This window comes from Apus apus, chromosome 1 (genome assembly GCF_020740795.1).
Source record: "Apus apus isolate bApuApu2 chromosome 1, bApuApu2.pri.cur, whole genome shotgun sequence".
Classification (NCBI taxonomy): Eukaryota; Metazoa; Chordata; class Aves; order Apodiformes; family Apodidae; genus Apus; species Apus apus.
In genome coordinates, this window is record NC_067282.1 from 117,626,539 (window position 1) to 117,644,631 (window position 18,093).

General features: G+C 40.6%; 1 protein-coding gene across 3 annotated transcripts in view; it reads left to right on the plus strand.

Annotated features, from left to right (window-relative positions):
* Positions 1–1,194: 1,194 nt before the first annotated feature.
* The window catches only part of NLGN4X (neuroligin 4 X-linked), a 181,800-nt gene continuing 164,901 nt past the window's right edge, over positions 1,195–18,093 (plus strand). For 2 of the 3 annotated variants that reach the window (XM_051638090.1, XM_051638108.1), the window contains exon 1: positions 1,195–1,233. The gene's annotated coding sequence lies outside the window, so the exon portion shown is untranslated. The remainder of the gene's footprint in view (positions 1,234–18,093) is intronic. The other variant, XM_051638100.1, reaches the window with a different exon arrangement.

The following is an 18,093-nucleotide window of genomic DNA, read 5'->3' on the forward strand; positions in this document are numbered from 1 at the left end:
ATGCTGCAGAGTGAAACCAGGCATATCTGTTGGAGGCCTGAGCACATCTTTCCTACACCACCATCAGTCTGAAATTATACACAGAAGTGATCAGAAACCCAGTGTTGTAGCACTTGGCAATAACCATAGGGCCCCCTCTTCAGCCCTTACACTTGATCTTCACAACAGTGATTAGCTAACTACAATATGGACATTAAATAATGGGTCTCCTTATGAAAAAAAAACAACAAACCCATACAAAACCTGTTTAAAACGATTGGGCACTGGGCAAATGTCTACTCTTCTATTTTTGTATGGGAGGAAAGGGAACGGGAACAAAATGCTTCAGTGGTTGGTAGGCAATGTTACTGTTAGCTCCACGTAAACGCATGTGGGTGAATATGGTAACAACAGGCTGGAAATGGAGAAACTACAGCTTTCAAGGGTTAACCATGACTGGACTTGCTGTATACGATCAGAGAGCGGGGAGAGCCACAGGCTGACTTGTGTGATGACACACATACACACGAACACATACACGATTACCTCCCCTTTCCCCCCTGCCCCCCTCCCGATGCCCACCTGTTCAGCCCCACCGGTCCCCGCCCGGTACCGCCACCCGCTTCGCGCGGGGACGCGTCGCTCCTCGCCGGAGGCTGGGGATGGAGACACGGTTTCTGTAGTGATGGGGCTGACTGCGGAGAGCTATTGGCTGCCGGCTTGGGAAATTTCATTCAGTTTGGTCCAATAGCAGGAGGAGAGCGCCTGGTACAGCCTGGACCTCTCTCCCCCCCTCTCTCGCTCTCTCTTCTCCCCCCCTCCCTCTCTCCCAGCTCGCCTTGCCTTGCAGATCAGTCTCTCCCCGGCTCGATCTCTCTGCATAGGCTATCACAGCTCCTACTCGCAGACCCAACTCTCCCTTGTCGCACTGATTGCAATGAATATTCTGCCTGAATGTAGGTCGCTTACAACCGAGAACACGAGTTTCCTTCAAATCCAGTGTTGTTGTCTTTCTTGTTGTTATTTTTAAATTCACCCACCCCGACCCCAAACATCCCCCCCCCCCCCCTTCCTCCCCACCTCGTTCTTGGTCGTTGCATTCCTTTGGAGAAGCGAATCGCGTTGGATTCCAAAAAGGAGAGCAGGAACCGTGTGTGAATAATCCCGGCTGCATGATAGCCCGAGAGGATTTCCTGAAAGAATCTGGCTGTGTAAAACAGACCCCTATGCTTCTGCAGCTATTCCAGTGTTAAGGTAGGACTACCGGATTTGCCGTTTGAGTGTTCGTTTTCATTTTTTTTCAGTTGCTTTTTTTTCCTCCTTTTTGTTTTGTTTTGTTGTTTTTTTTTCTTTCCAGCGAGGATCGGGGAGAGAGGGAGAGGTGTTGCAGTTGGTACTCTGGCAAAGGGCGAGCAGTTTGCTGCAGTCGTCTGTGCTTTTACTTTTCCCATCATGATAAAGCGATACTTTCTTTTCGCCATCTCCACCATCATACGCGATCTCGCTGTCATCTATGCATATTTATGCACATTTATTTATTTTTTTATCCCCTTCGGTCTCTTCCCCTATATTCCCCTTGCACCATAAATTGTTTGGAGGCATTTTGCTGCAATCAGCTATTTGGACAGGCTCTGGGGTTCTGTGTGAGATGTTTACAAAGTAGCTCTGCCTTACAGCCAAATAAACAGAAGAGTGTGGAGGAGAGGAGGGAAAAATATCTGCAGTACAGGGAGAGAGAGAAAGAGCGAAGCCACAGTTTCCTGCGAGCGCGGAAAGGGGTAGGAGCGGTACCTCATGCTCTGTGTGCGCCTGTGGTTTTCAGGGAAACAGAAAACCAACATGTAGGTTTCTGGTTAACCACTTCTCTCGCCACCACCACAACCACAAAAAAAAAAAAAAAAAAAAAGGCAAAAGGGAACGGGGGTGGGGGGTGAGGGGAGGCAGAACAAGGGAGGCGGCTGTTCAGATGAAATCTTGACTCTTCTTGGATTAAAGCCCGCTTTGGCTTGAGCTATTCTATGGAGGGTTTTTTCCTTCTTCTTCTTTCCCCCCCCCCTTTTCCTCTTTTTCTTTCTTTCTTTCTTTCTTTCATTTCTGGGCTCGGGTAAAATGCCTGCTTTTGTGATGGGCATGGGTTTCCGCACGTGATGGAGCGGGGACTGGCACCGGGAAGAGCCAGCGTGCGTGGAGCGGGGCCGGGGTGGGGGGGGGCAAGAAAAGAAAGGAAGGGAGGGAAAAAAAAAGAAAAAAAAAAAAAAGGCAAGAAGACGCACCGCCACCACTCCCCCCCTCCCAACTCGACAGTAAATCGGCTTCTCTGCAAAGCCGGGGCGGGGGCGGACGAGGCGGGAGCTGGCGGCGTGAGGCGCCTCCGCGGCTTTGCCCCATCGCCAAGGGAAGAGCCGCCAGCCCCACCGCCCCGGGGAGCGGGGGCGGCCCCCGCTGGCCTCCCGTCAGACAGAGGGGGGGCTGGGGCGCCGGCAGCCGCCGTTCAACCCCCTCTCCCCCTCCCCCATGCAGATCTCCCCGCGCTCGCAGGTCGGGGCGGCCAGGGCGCGCCCCCGCGCAGCTGCTGCGGAGGGGTTGCGCGGGCGCGGAGAGCGGTGGTGTGTGTGTGTGTGTGTGGGGTGCGGTGAGGGAATGTCCCGCCGCCGCTGCCTTGAGCGGGGCTAAGAATAGATGGCGGCGGGGCCGGGAAACTTGGCCCGTTTGGGCGCTCGGCGTTGAGGGGGGGCGGGGGCGGGGGGGTGTGTGTGTGTTGCGGGGGAGCCAAGTTGGCGGGGGAGGCGGGCGCGGCAGCGGCGGCGCGCGGCCGCCAGGTGGCGCTGCGGGACCTTCCAGCCGTGCCGCAGCCCCGCGCGCCTGTCCCGCGCCCGGCGGGGCTGAGCGGCCACCCCGGGAGCGGGAAGCGGGGCGGGGGGGGGCGAGGAAGGGAAGGCGGGGGTCTCTTAGGGGGGTCGGGATGGGGGCGAGAGCGCCCAGGTGGGAAAACGTGCGGGGGTGGGGGCAGGGGCGCAAAACTCAACCCGAGGCAGGGTCCGCGGCCAGGGAGCCGCCTGAGTGCGTGGCGGGGCCGAGGGAATGCGGCGGCTGGTGGGGCGGTGAGCAGGGGCGGAGGAGGGACAGGCAGCCCCTCTGAGCAGGGGGACAGGCGGCCCCTGCTCGGCTCTCGGCGTCTGCAGGCTTTGCGGAGGTGCGGCTTGTCATAGGGGTAGCAGGAATGCACATGCAAGTTCAGGGGGTTTGTATTTAAAAAGAAGCCACCAGCAAAAAAGAAAACAAAGTGACAATAAAAAAAAAAAAAAAGAAAAGAAAAAAAAAAGAAGAAAGCTCTTCAGCCATGTTTGATCAGTGTTCAAAGCAAAGCCCTGTAAAATTCCAGACCGATTTTCTGTGTTTAAACGAGAGAGAATGTTAGGGGGATGTATTCGTATGTTTAGAAATAGGTAATAAGAAGGCAAAGCTTAATTGGATGCATTTACAAGCAGTTAGGCCAAAATCTGATATTTTTCTTCTCCTAAAATATGACTGCTAATTTAGATAGCTCATAAATGGAAGGGCAATAGTCCACATCCCATGGGACACAAGCTGAGTTTATTAATATTAGATCCTCTGTTAGCACTAAAGAAATACACTACTTTTCTGTCACCCTAAGAAAAGAAGCAATCATTTCCACTAATTGTAACTGCAAGATAAGAACACAATTCTGCTTCATAAAAGTGAGCTGATTTCAAATATCAGGTGAACTCCATATATTATTTTCATTTTACTTGCAAAATACACGTTTCTGTTATTATCACCTATGTAGGCTTCTGTATCCGTAGATGTACATGAATATACGACATTTCAAATATATTTGCTTGTACCACTGAGTAGGGGGTTGCATGAATTGTCTTTTTAAAAGATATTCCAATGAATCATTTAAGACTGAGAACATGAGAACACACCATGCAGTTTCTTGTAACTCAAAACAAGAAGATCTATGTAATTTTCAAAGAATAATATAAAACGAAATGTAAGGTTGACCTACTCATTTTTATCATCTTGAAGTTATTACCCCTTTGTGTATAAATACAGCTTTTACTGCTCTCTCTTATATCATAGATGTGATTATTGTTGGTATGCTGTGTGTTAAGTGCAACCTAGTAAGTTGTAGCAGATACTAAACCTGAAATTCAGCTTGGCATACAAACCACTTTGGTCCACAGAAAGAGTTCTAATTCAAAACTAATTTAAATCCTTTTCTGTTTATATATATGTATGTGTTTGTTTGTTTTTTTATTATAGAACTCCAGTCTCTGCTGGAAAACATTTGTGTAGACAAGAAAATACATTTTCTTCCCTCTGCATTTCTGGAGGGAGTCTTTACTTGCCTACTATTGTTTTAAAATGCAGTGCTTTATCACAAACATGTGACACATTCAAGAAGTCCCGATGTTATTTCTTGATTAGCAAAATGCAGTGGACAGTGATGAAGTGTCACTTCTTTTAAAGGCATCACAATGTAAGCAAACAAATGCAAGTCTCATAGTGTGAATGAAACAGGCCAACTGGACTAAATTAGGACAAGTGACAAAGCTGGCAGGTTTACTGGAGACACTCTGCTATCCAATTTGGTTTTTTTTTTATTCTGACAAAGACTTTATCTTTTTATCTGGTCCCATGTTCTTGGTCAGATCATTCACCTGGCAATTTTTGCATTTGATGAAAATGTCAATAGGCATCCGTCAGCTGAAGGCCTGTCATGTAGAGACTAAGGCAAGAGGCAGAAAGAAAAGCTGTTTAACTGAATTTTTGTATTAAAGCTGTGATATAGAAATAAGGATTTTTATTTTTTTTTTAGCAAAAGAGTGATTCAAGGATCACTTACTGAGTATTGCATAGAGGTTTGCAGATTTGTTTTTGACAGGTTCTCAATACAGCCTCCTCTTGGCCTTTCAAACACGCATGCTGCTATTTGATGGCTGAATCACATAGTGTAAAGAACAGCTCCACCTGGGTAGGACAGCAGTAAGCATCATGCTATACCCAGCATATAATTCAGTCATTCTACCACTTGAAGACTTGTAATTGAGATTCAAGATCTCTTCTGCATGAGTAAGATTGGTTAGTTGTGTACACCAAATGATAAAGTTGTGAGTCTTTAAAAAAAAAAAAAAATCAAATAAAACCAAAATGTAAACATGAGCTGCACAAATCAATATAAGGCTCTCATGTCCAAGTGTGACTGTTCTCTGTCACAGTTCAACTCAGGTGCTCTCCAGCAATCTTTGTAAAGCATTTATGTTGTGAGCCATTTTGAACCTAACACCTGACAGAGTTATGTTCTCAACTCTGTCACCTTTTAATAGTTCTCTTCTTCTAGTTTTATTTGTTTTAACAGTCCCCAGGTTGGATTTGAAAGAAAAAGAAAAAGCACCAATAATAATAATAATAATAATAAAACACCAAAGAAAAAAACCCTTGCTGTCTAGTGGAGGAAAAACAAGTTTTATTGACAGTAATCTTCGAAAATTAGTTGTAATGAGATAGGGCTCGATGCTGATCAGCTTTTCACAACTTGAAAATGGATATAAGGGTAGAGAAGTGAAAATTAAAAAAAATAATTTATAGACATTTTGCAGTGCTTGAATTTAAAAGGCAGGAAATTATTCTGACAATATTACAGGCAAACTCATCCCTCTTCAACCCATGTAAACTAATGGGGATGAATTTTGACATGAAAATGAAACAGGGTTACTTGCATGCATAGCTTGCACGAGGATCTGAATAGAAGCAGCCCTTAGAGAACACTGGCTTTTCCTGTGAGATTTGCAGTGGGTCTTTACTAGTGGCATGGCTAATTCAAACCAAAAGCATGACTACATGCTGAAACGATGTCTAGTTAGGAATGCTCAGATTTGTACTGTAATCATCTAAAAAAAAAATGTAGTCACTGGTGTCACAATGTATGAAACTTTCTTTCAACTGTCTTCTGTGCTGAGCCCACACACCACTCAGTGTCACAGGGTGTATTTTGGTACGTGTGTGCCACTGGCCAGCTTCAGTAGAGGGTTAGCATTTTCCATGCTTGTCTTTCTTCTGTTACTTATGTGTACACTGAGACTTGTAACTTGATGGGGAGAGGTAAGCTTTGAAAATGAGTGGCAGTCTTATTGGAAATACTTGAGATAGTAACACAGTAGACTGATTCACTTCACTCTGAAAACTAGAGTACATAGCTGTCATAATTTAATGTTATTCAAATAACTTCCTTTAATTATTTTTCATTGCTTACAGAGGGACTATTTTTTAATAATGCACAGCTTGAGATAGAATAATACTAAAGAATTATACTTTTATTAGAATATAATAATTTAATAATGATGATACTATGTAAGAGGTTTGTACAATAAAATGTTTGGTTTTCTTCCTAGCTTAGCCAGCAGTCAATTATAGCTAATTCTGCAGTGGCTGTTAGGATTTCATATATAGACTGAATCAGCTCATTTGTATTTACTTTTATATGAATGTATTTTTCAATTAATACATAAATAAATAAATAAATAAATAAATAATTGTGATTTAGTTGCACAACTCACTGAGACAAGCCAGTTCAATTTTTCGCCATAATAGATGACAGGTGAAATAGTGGTGTCATGATTCGACAGTAGCAAACTTCCATCTAAGTGTATTTTTCAGATTTGTGTCTGTTAAATGCAGTAGAACAAAATATATAGCCTACTGCTTCTCAGTGCAAATGAGTCAAAAAGTAAAAACTTTGTCCTCCAAGAGGAGGCAGTCACTCTTATTTAGGAGAGGTCTTAGGAGACCTTTAGGAGAGGTCTAGTACAACCAGAAATGGAAGAGGACAATCATGAATAAGATTTCTGTCCCAGAGTCTTGCTGGAAGTGGTCTAATGGCTTAATTATTTTTAAAATACCTATCTGGGTTGATAGGTAGCATCTTGGTTGGTTATGGGTTCAGTGCAGACCTGGAAGGAAGAGATTTTCAAGCTCTTGGTACCATGCTCTGTAGTAGTGCTGTCAAGTCTTTCCAAGACCAACCAGCCATGTAGATCAGTGCCATCACGTGGTGATCTCGTGATATTGTTGCCAGACATCTCTGGGTTGGCTATCAAACAAACTTCTTTATGTTTTAATTTCAGTTTGGACCATTGGTGAAAAAAATAGTTTCAAGGCAACAAATCCTCTGTCAAAAAAATGTGTTTAGAAGTACAGCGGAGGTGGCTTAAATAAATTAGTTATATTTTCTGTAACAGGATTTCTTTTATGCTTTTGAACTCTGGTGGAAAGTAAGTGGACGAACTTCAATAAATCTTCTGTTTGATGTTTTTTATTCCAAAATAGATTGTGCAGAAATCAGCTCCAAATACCTATTTGTTCTATTCCAGTAAACACATACTACATTATATGTCATACTTTTGACTTCTGATATATAAAAGCCCTACTTCCTGTGTATCCAAATGTAATAAGACAAGGATGAAGTTGCTAGTCTCATTTTGAATAAAGGATTTGGAATGGAACAAGATTCTGCATGTATTTTTCTATAGTTCTTTTCATGCTGACTCTTAATAGTCCTGATTTTAGACTTCATTTTGAAGAGTCCCATAAATCTTTAGCTTGCAAAGTAGATGTGCTAACCAGTTTTTCATCTGTTAAATAAAGTTGTCTGCAGACACTACACAAAACCTATGCTGTTAAAAAGAGCCAGGAATTACGCAAAATGTATCAATATTATAATTATACATCTGAAAATTATTTTTCTGAAGATACATAAAACCTGTTTTCTTCCTCTCTACTACTTTAATTACTTTACTCCACCAATCTATATCTCATTTGAACACTTAGACATATACATAACTTGTTGCAAATTGCCTGAAAATTATATAGGGAATATTTATGCTTTGGGATATGATTCTGCCTTTTCTGTTCTGCTGTGAAAGATTTCCAGATCTGTCTTTTAAAATAAACAAAATAAGTATATTGTTTATATGGGATCATATAAGATATAAGCCATGTGCTGTGTAATATACAGTACATTTTTGCTCATTTTCTTATTGGCAGTAGTGTAGCCTATTAATATTAACAATCTTATGTAATAAGGCTGAGATTAGCAGACCACTGACAGATTAATGGTCTTGCTGGATTCAGTGTAAAGATTCCTGTTAATTTAAAAAGGCTTTTGGTCAGGTCCTATGAATAAGTAGCATTTGGATAGACTTACATGGAGCATTTGGAAATGACTGTCAATGTCATACAGCTTAACAGTTTTCTGTCAACTTCATGTTAATTCCGCTAATGAAACTGCCTTCAAACCTTAGAAAAGTAAAATAATAAAAAAGAAGAAAGCAGTAGACTCTAAAAAGTAATGCATCCTCGTCCCTTTCTTGAAGAGGTTGTTACAGATTTGGGTGATTATGCACACTGGAAAAGCATCCTAGATGATGTAGGAGCACGTGCTGTCTCTACACTTGTTCTGCTGGTTACTGTGTTTATAAAGACAAATGGTTGTACAGATTTGTTACTTTCTGTGGCTTCTTCCTGAACTTTCTTGGATTTGCTTTTCAGCTGAACTTGGGTGCATGCTAGTAATCAAACTGATGGAGTACATACATCCAGTTTGTATACCTTGCCCCACAGTCACCTTGTTAGTTGTGGTTGTGCTGAAGAGACAGTTTTTGCTTTATCTCCAAACTGGCCTTGTAATTCTGTTCTCTCCTTGGATTTTCATTGTTACTGGTTTTAGATAATAGATTTCCATATTATTTTATAGGTGATTATAACAAAAGAGGGCAAAAATCCTCTCCTGGATTCCAGAGGAATTGTGGAAGAAGAGGTGAAGCCCATGTGAATCTTTGGTACATCTACCATTACCAAAGCTCTTTGAAGTTTGTAAAATAATAGGACTGTATCTGGATTTCATGGGATGTCTCAGACAAACAAAGAAAAAAATTGCAGCAACAACCAGAGGAAGCAGCTAGTGAGTTATTACTGTATGAAATGCTTCCTTCACCCAAACTTTAAAGCATATGGCTAAATGGAGTACTTCAAGACGTTAACCAAAGTGTTGCTTCTCAGTCAGGTACATTGTTTGTTGGAGTCTCCCAAGCCAAATATATCTCTGTCACTAATGTACTTATGATAATGTCTGCCTACTGCATTTCACATCATCTACATGAAAGCAAAGTTAAGTTCTCAGTACACAATGGTGTGAGGGAAAGTAGAAGTTCCTGCAAATTATGCACAGCTGGACAGATGAGCTGTGGTGCCTGTGGCATACTGGATTTGTATTAATGTAGCCAGCAGTAGGTCTGCTGTTCAAATTAGAAATGTTCTGTGAATGTAGTTTCCAATGTGCAGGTGGTGAATTGGGGAACAGATGATGCAGATCCGCTGGTTTTGACAGATTAAATAATAGCAGTTGGCATAACTGGAAATTAATCTTGGAGCTGGAGATCTCTTAGGGAAGGGATACCATATTAATTTCATGCTCATTGTGATAACACTTTGCTTTAGTTCAGAAACACAAGTTATATTGCAGGATATGTGGACTTACTGCTTCAGTCTGAACGGGTTAACAGTTATTAAGAAAATGCATTACTATGTTTAATCCTGCATTTGTTACATTTTTCTTTTTCTCAAGATCTCGTAGCTAAACTGTGTTTGATTTATGGCTTCTGAAGAGAAATACCTAGTGTTCAAATGGGTTTGATGCCATCTTTACATACAGAGAATATTTCAGATACAGTGGCTTAGAAATTTGATAATGCAGGCCAGCTGACACATATTTAAAGAACAGGGTAAATTAGAAGAGTCACTAAGATTTTTATACTACTGGACTGTGAAAGTCATGCTGCTGTTGATTTCTCTGTGAGGTGAGATGTTACTGAAATGCAGTGGGTAAATGGTGCAGTTAGCATGTACCAGTATTTTACATTGAGTTGTTATGGTCCTGGAACGGCATACAAGCACAAATTAAAGTCATTCCCCACAAGAAGATCTGGCTGCTCATCTTTGCACTACAGCGTAGCAAATAAATATTTCTCCTTGGAAATGTTAGTCTCTATTTTCCTTTCCTTGTTTGTTTTGGAAATAAGATGTTCTAGTCAATGGTCCTCCTGCTCAAATCTATATTTTCTAAGACTTTTGGCATCAGAAAACTGAAAGTACAGTGTGTAGTTAGGATCTTCAGTATTTCTGGCTTTTCTGCACATTGATGGGAATATTTTATTGGTTTGTCTGGTTTTTCTTTTCCTGTAACTTGGTAATTTGTCTTAGCATCCCAGATCTTGTGAAGTACTTTCTTCCATTCATGACTTATTAAAGATGTGCAGCTGGTGAATGTTATGGCAATGGCTTCAACAACTAAAGAAAAAAAAAAAACAAAACAACACACCACATTATCTCTCTGGTGATTTGCATTAGCAGTTCTGTTATGCTGAATTTGCCTTGTTGTGAAGGATTTCTTCTTCTGACAATAGAAATTGTACCAGCAATATAGAATTTATATTAGCAATGCTATAGAAATGACAGGAGATGGGAGCAGCGGTAGTAGTGGCAGTGTGTTGAATTCTCTTCGCTGTTAGCTAGGTAAGAATGGAAGCTATATAATTGGTATATAAGCAAATAATCACTGGACCATAACACTTCACAGGAACGTGTAAGAGTGTAAAAAAAGGATAGGATTGTGGGGATGACACACAGGGAGAGCAGATGTACTAGAGCATAGAGAGTAGACTAGTAAGAGGAGTGACAGTTCAAATACTGGGTTCTGGAGAGCTTATAATAGTGGGATATGAATCAAGGCACACTACAGTAGGACGTGATGCTTTATGGACCTGAGAGTTTGGTTTAGTCTGAGGTGTAGTATATTAGAAGTAAGTTCACTATATGCATCAGGATAAAAATACTATTCTAGAATCATCATGACTGTAGGGATCTAGATTGCGTTCTTTGAGATAGAGTTTCTTTTCTTCTGAATAATCTTTTAAAATAGTTTTTGTCCAAATAAAATATGTATTAAAATATCACCATTGCTTTTTAAAGAAACCGAATCAAGTAATATCATCGCTGTATATGTCTCTATTTAGGGCTGTTTGTTTTTATCCATTTTTTCCCAAGATTTAAAATAAATAATCTTTGACGTTCCATTTCAAATACATGGGATTATTGTGTGTTAAGGTGTTTTGTTTTTTTCCGCTTGTTGGTTTTGAGTTTGTTTGTTTTTTCCCAGTATGGCAAACTTTACCATTCACCTGCAATGCCTGTGAGAAATGAGTTTTGCAGAGAAGTACATGCAGAATGTGGAGACATTTACCTGGGATTATATAAAGGCAGGTTTAACAAACTAGGTAGGTTTTGATTGATCTTTGACTCGTACATAGAGGCTGGGTAAGAAAATCAGAGTAAAGTGTAACTTTGTCCTACTCGTATACAGCAATCAAAGCTGTTAATGTGATAGTTGATGAAGAGTCTGTGTAGGGGCTGCTGTACTGTTACCTCACATCTTATTTATATTCCATAGTTAAAAATCTTTTATTTGATCAGTTTTTAAAATAAAACTGAATTGATGTACCTCTGCCTATCCCAAAATGTTGTCTTAGGAAACAGTAGATGTTTCATGAGATATAAAGCAGCCAGAAAAAATCAGGTTTTCCTCAGAGCACGCAGAATGCTAGTCTTCTTTTCATGTCCTTAATAAACAAGCTTCCTCTTTACACATAAGTGGACGTAATGCATACATCATCACTTTTAAGAACCATTTTTCTTCACTTGCTACCAGCTGTACATTTAAAGGATTACAAGCATGGCTAAGACTTGATTAACATTGTTTTTATGTTGGTTTATATAACTGTCTTCAGTGGCTCTCTGCCTAAAATTTGAGTGTCTAGAAGTATTAGTTTAGTGATTAAAATAAAACAGTTATGTTCCAGGATTTTTCTCCTCCTTTTGCAGCTAACATCTCCTAATTTAATATATTAATTTGGCAGGGACCACTTTTTAGCTAAGAAGAAGTTGTTCTCTATGGACTGAATTGTTTACCAGCCAGCCATGTGTTTGCCCTAGTGAATGTGAGTGAAATGGTCCATCACAAATTCATGTAACTGTATTAACCTTCTTGTCACTGTGACTGAAGTTAAGACAAGGACAGAGGTGAATGATGGGAGGTAATGAAAATGATGCTTGACCATGACAAACATTTTACTATGTGTAAATATGTTTAGAATTTAAACAAATTATTTTAAAAAAGTAAAATTATATTTTTAATTTATTCATTCTCTTTAGGTGAATCTTGTTAACTAGGAAGATTTTTTTTTTTTTTTTAAATCAGAATTTAAAGTAAGGTGGAAATGTTGTATATTCCAAATCCATGCTAACTTCCAGTCTGTGTTCAGATTTTTCAACAAGCAGAAGTTTTGTACAGGAGGATGGAAAATGAAAGGGAGGAGTAAAAAAAATAATCCACTACAACCTACTTTATTTCCTTATACCAACTCTTTTTTCTGCTTTGACATGCACAAGGATTGATTACTATCTATGAAAAATGCAGACTGGACACACCACTCAGTCCTGCTTCAGAAATGCACCAGATGGCCACTTTGGGAAGGAGAGGAGAAGACAAGAATGTGAGCTTTGCTTAAATACAAAATAAGAATTTAGCTCCAGCACTCAGACTGGGAAATGCTTCTTGGTTCTCTGATCTGGATGTAACTAGAGTCATGCCAGCAGTCACTCTGGCCTATCCACCATGATTTGGAAGATAGCAAATTAACTTCAGCTCTTTTCTTTTCCCTGGACTGGAAGTCTAGAGACATAGGAAAGAATTATCATTCTAGGTTTTCATAAGTATTGTTACACAAAGGGTGTTGGGACAGGCTTACATACACAGATTTTTATTAGAGTGGTCTAATGATGACTATTACTGCAGGCAGAAAATACAAGAAAAATAGGAACCAAATAGAGGAGAGGAAAGAAAAAGGTAGGTTCTCCCTGGTGACAGTCCAGGAAAAGCAGTGGCAATGGTGGGGAGTCCCTAATGGGAACCTCTGCCTGGGTTGTTTCTCTGATGAAGCAGGTGGAAACAATAAAGATGACGAGGTTGAGTTTTTATTTTTAATTTTTTTTCCCAATCTTCACCTATCACACTGCACATTCAAGACTGTGTGAAAGTTCCCACTCATTGTTTCAATTCTTGATCCTATTTGATGCTGATTGGAGTATGGTGATAGTTAAAATTTATTACAGGACAGTATTTACTAAGTATTTAAATGGCTATTATCTCTTTTACTGGGCACTATATTTCGGTTTTCTCTATTATAAACTAAAGTCTACAAAACAAAAGGTAAGGAGAGCTGGTGCAGAAAGGTGTGCCAAGAGGGACCATTCTCACTGTAGTGGTAGTTTTTTCCATAGTGCTTACCATAGAAAAAACTATTGGGATATGTAATAACAAGACTGAGAATAACAACACAAGACCTAGCTTTGAGTATATCAAGGGGAAAAAAAAGAGGATACTGCTGCAGAGGCTCTGGAAAACACTGTCTCAGTGGTTTAGGGGAAACCTTATGGAGCTGCAAATTGCAGACACTTGACAATACCAAAACTGAGGTGTTAGCAAAACATGCCTTGATGGCATTCAGGAATTGTGCTGGTTTGGTTCTGGCATTCTGGTAGCTGGGAGGGGCCCCAGGCGTGGCTCCTGTTAGAAGCTATTGAAAGCTCCCCCAGCTCAGGTGGCCGAGATCAAGCCATTAGAGAGACAATAGTTGCGCCTCTGCGATTAACATATGAAAGAACTTACATAAGACCTGAAAGCAGAGAGAAAAGAAGAGCTGAGCTGGAAAGGAGAGGAGTAGAGCAGAGCAGAGCAGAGCAGGGCAGGGCAGGGCAGGGCAGTGCAGAAATGGAGATCCTGAGGTTGGTGAAGGAGGTGCCCGAGCAGAAGTTTCCCTGCAGCCTATGGTGGGATGGCAGGCTGTGTCTCCCTGTACCTCATGGAGGAGAAACACAGCGGAGCATCCCCTAGAGGCGCCAGGAGGACCGGTGTGGACCTGCAGCCCGTGGACTCTTGGTTACGCAGCTGTGGAAGACCCCGGCACCAAGGGAGGTGGCTGTTCCCGAAGCAGCCCCTGACTCTGTGGGAAGCCCAGGCTGGAGCAGCTCCGGACCTCGTGGGAAGGACTCATGAAGGAGAGGTTGGTGGAGGACTCTCTGCCATGGGAGGGACCCCGTGGGGAAACAGGGCAGGACTGTGAGGAATCCTTCTTCCTGAGGAGGAAGGAGCAGCAGGAACCACCAGCCTGTGAACTGACTCTAAACCCCATCCTCTGTTCCCCTGTGCCGCTGGGGGGAAGGAGGGAGAGAAACCGGGAACAAAGGGATTTGGGCCCGGGAAGAAGGGAGGGGTGGGGTAACATATGCAAGCCCTGCTCTGTGTGTGTCTTTGTCCTGGGTGTGTGTGGTTAGTGTGAAATTACATTATTATTTTTCCCCAAGTTGAGTCTGTTTTGCGCAGGACCTTAATCGGTGACGAACCCTCCTTGTCCTTTGTCTTGACCCATGAACTTCTAGTTGGGCTTTGTCCTCCTCATCCCACAGTGTGTGTGTGGGGAGGAGTCTGTGAGTGGCCCCATGTCTGGTTCTTTGTTGTCGGAGTAGGCCCAAACCAAACAGGAATGAGAAATTCCTACTAGATCACTTAAGCTTAAAATCAGAGATATTAAAATTAGGATAGTGCAGACATAGAACTTAGAACTCCTCAACATTGCCTTTTCTTATAAAAGGGAGGGTAGAGACAATTCCAAGGGTCTTTTTGTTTTTTTCGCTTGCTCTAGGTAAAGGCATAATAAATCACTACAACACGTTTACTTTTAAAATATTCAGTGATCTTTTAAGACAAAAGTTAAATTACTAGGTTTTACTATATTCATGTAACTAGAAACAGTACTTTTTTTTTTTATACACTGTTTCAAAGTATTAAGTGACTTTGTATGCCCTGATAACTTCTAGTATTTCATAATGTATCCTCTGGAAGGAAGGGTGACCTCTCTTTAGACTGCAGCATTTATCAGACAATAATCACCATGGTACATTTAGATGCAGTATGACTTTGTAAATCACCACAAGCATTGCCTGATATTCATATTATGCGATACCTCAAGGTAATCCAAAATACAAAATCTAGCCACAGGCATTAACACCACATACAGTGATTGCTGTCATATCTTGGTGCTGTTCCCAGAAATGCCACATTCAGAAGGTTGTACTTTGAGGAATGATGTTGCAGGATCAGATGGCTAAATTCATTAGAAGATGAGGTACCACAACAGGGAGTATAGAGTTATCCTTGATCATCTTGGCTTTTATAGTGGTACACAGCAATATCCACAAAATTTCTTGAGCTGCATATCAACTGATTCAGTCTTCCAAACTAATCCCAACAGTGATAGATTTTTTTCATCACATCTTTAACCTAGCTGCAGGATTTTTTCCTGAAATACCTCTGCATTGAAGGGATGTGAAAATTTCTAAGAGTCCAAGTAACTACTTAAGATAATGATATCAGTTGTCTAGTGGCTACATATTTCAAACTAATTATTCTTATAGGTTGCAAACTGACAAAACTGAGGAATAGTGATGGTGTAAATTCTGGACTGTTTGAATATAAGAACTGAGGAAAAATCCACCACTACCACCTTCCCAAAAAAAAAAAAAGTCAACCCTCCAAAACCTGCCAAAATTTCCCTTTGTTTTACCATATGCCTCATTCACTTATTAGTGGTTGATGAAAGATCCTTGCGGGGCTGCTACTCTGTTTCCCACTGTGAACTGTGTATGTGTTCATTAAGGCTGTGTTTAAAACTTTTAATCAAATGTCTATTGAATATATTACACAAACTAGGAGAGCTAGGAAGTGCTGCCTTATATTTTAGGTCCACATATTTCAGAAAATTGGTTCATTCTCACATGTGCTGAGTTGTATGACAAAAATTTCATCCTAACCTTTTTTTTCTACTCTTGGTTCAATAAAGCTGACTTTGGTGTGAGACACCAATAGCCTCTGGATTGCAGTGATTTCCTCCCTGCTGAGTGAGCATCTCTCTAAAATGTCTGTCAGATCACTGAGAGCTCTATCTGTCTGCCAGTGCCCTTTACTTCCTAAGTAAGGTGGGGGGGGGGGGGGGGGGGGGGGGCTGGGGCGCCCTCTCCTTGTACTTTTGCTGCTTTTTTTGCTGCTAAGGAAGGGTCCCCTCAGCGTGATCCTCGGCTGTGGAGCCCTTTGCCTCAGTGACTTTGATGAAAGAAGGCAACCTGGCCTTGAACACTTCCAGGGATGGGGCATCCACAGCCTTTGTGGACAACCTGTTCCACTGTCTCACTACCTTCACACTAAAGAATTTATTTCTAATGTCTAATCTAAATCTAGTCTTTCACAGTTTAAAACCATTACCCCTTCTCTTGTCACTACATGCCTTATGAAAAGACTCTCCCCAGCTTTCTTGTAGGCCCTTCAGGTCCCTTATAGCACTAGTTTAATTCAGATGCTACTGAAAACCAGTACCATAGTTCTGAATCTGTTGGAATTTGGTTGTAAGTAAGAAAAACTATAAACTTGTGTGACTCTTCATCAAGTCTAGATGCTACCAGGTGCTGACCAGATTAACTGTCTATCTAGTAGGATCATTAAAAGTATATGCAGTTGATTGGTAAGTTTTTTCCAAAGTTTTTATGGAAAGACCTTGCTCAAGTTCTTTATGGGATTTATTTTTTGGAAGAAATAAAAACTTAGGGATGGAATCTACCTTTTTTAAGGTCTTCTTTAGAATTAGATTAAGCACTTGTGATTTAAGTTTGTAAGTAACAAATTAATTTGATCAGGTAAAACCTGATACATGAATGTGAATGTGATCTTTGTCAGGTTACATTGTTCCACAGACTGTATGCTGTTGACTTTCCTGTTTTAAGGCCTTGTTTGTGACATCAATATTATTTCTGGAGCAAATAGCCCTTATGATTGTGCTTTATGGTTATTTCTGTTATAAAAAGTTGTAGGTCTCCTTCTAACAAAGGACTGCTCTTTTTGTTCCAGTGTAGTGCTTGACATTTGACTTTTTTTGTCATTTTCCTTATGAAGCTGTGGGATTGTTGCGTGTCTGGTATGCTTGAATGCTATCAATAGTCTAGGCTCTAGCCTTTATATGAAGTTATTAATGCACATATCAGAGGCCTAAATGATCAGACTATTGTCCTTTTTGAACCTTTGCACGCTACCAGGTTTTTCAGTTTCTTGTGGGTTATTTGCATCAAGAAACTTAATTTTTTGTCATTCAGTGGTTTTAGACATACATGCAAATAGAAGCTACTCAGTTATGATGGATGCAGGTCACTATGGATTAAAGAGAGTATTTTATATGCTGATTATCTACAAGTTCATTCTGTGTGAGGTGTTTCATAGGGTTTTGAGTTTTTCTGAATTGAAAAGGGGTGAAAAAAATTCCAGTAGGCATATACTGTATTGGAAATAATTATAGTGGATATGTTTTACTGTGACTGGTTTAAAGACTCAGACTGCCTTCTCCTAGTGAATTTTGCTAAACAGAAAACAGGGGAACCTTTATGTTTAGAGGACTAAATTCACAGTATAGTCAGTGGAAATTTCATAGGTATTTCAGAAGGATAATTTCTGTGAGTTGCCTGTTTAAATGTATTTACCTCAAGACATAAAATTTAAACATTTAAAAGCAACAAGAAAATCAACAGTTTCCATTTCTAGCCAATCCTGAATGTTCTAAATCCTAAACTTTTTTTTGGCATTTTGAATTAATTGCAATGTGGAAATTTGGAAGCAGACTAGCTTCATTGTTTATAGTCATGGTTGAACACATATTTTAACTCTAATTAGCAACAAATATTTCAATTCTAATTTAAAATTTTAGTAAAGGGTACCAGTCAAAGGAATAGCTAATATAGTGGCTGTTGCAGCATGTCTCTCGCTTCAGCAACAGTTTGTATTTCTCACAGGAAAAGGGCTAAAGGATTAGGCATGTTTTGAATTACATTTTTTACTTGAAACTCATGTTAAAAATTTATTTTAAAAATAATTTTTTTTCC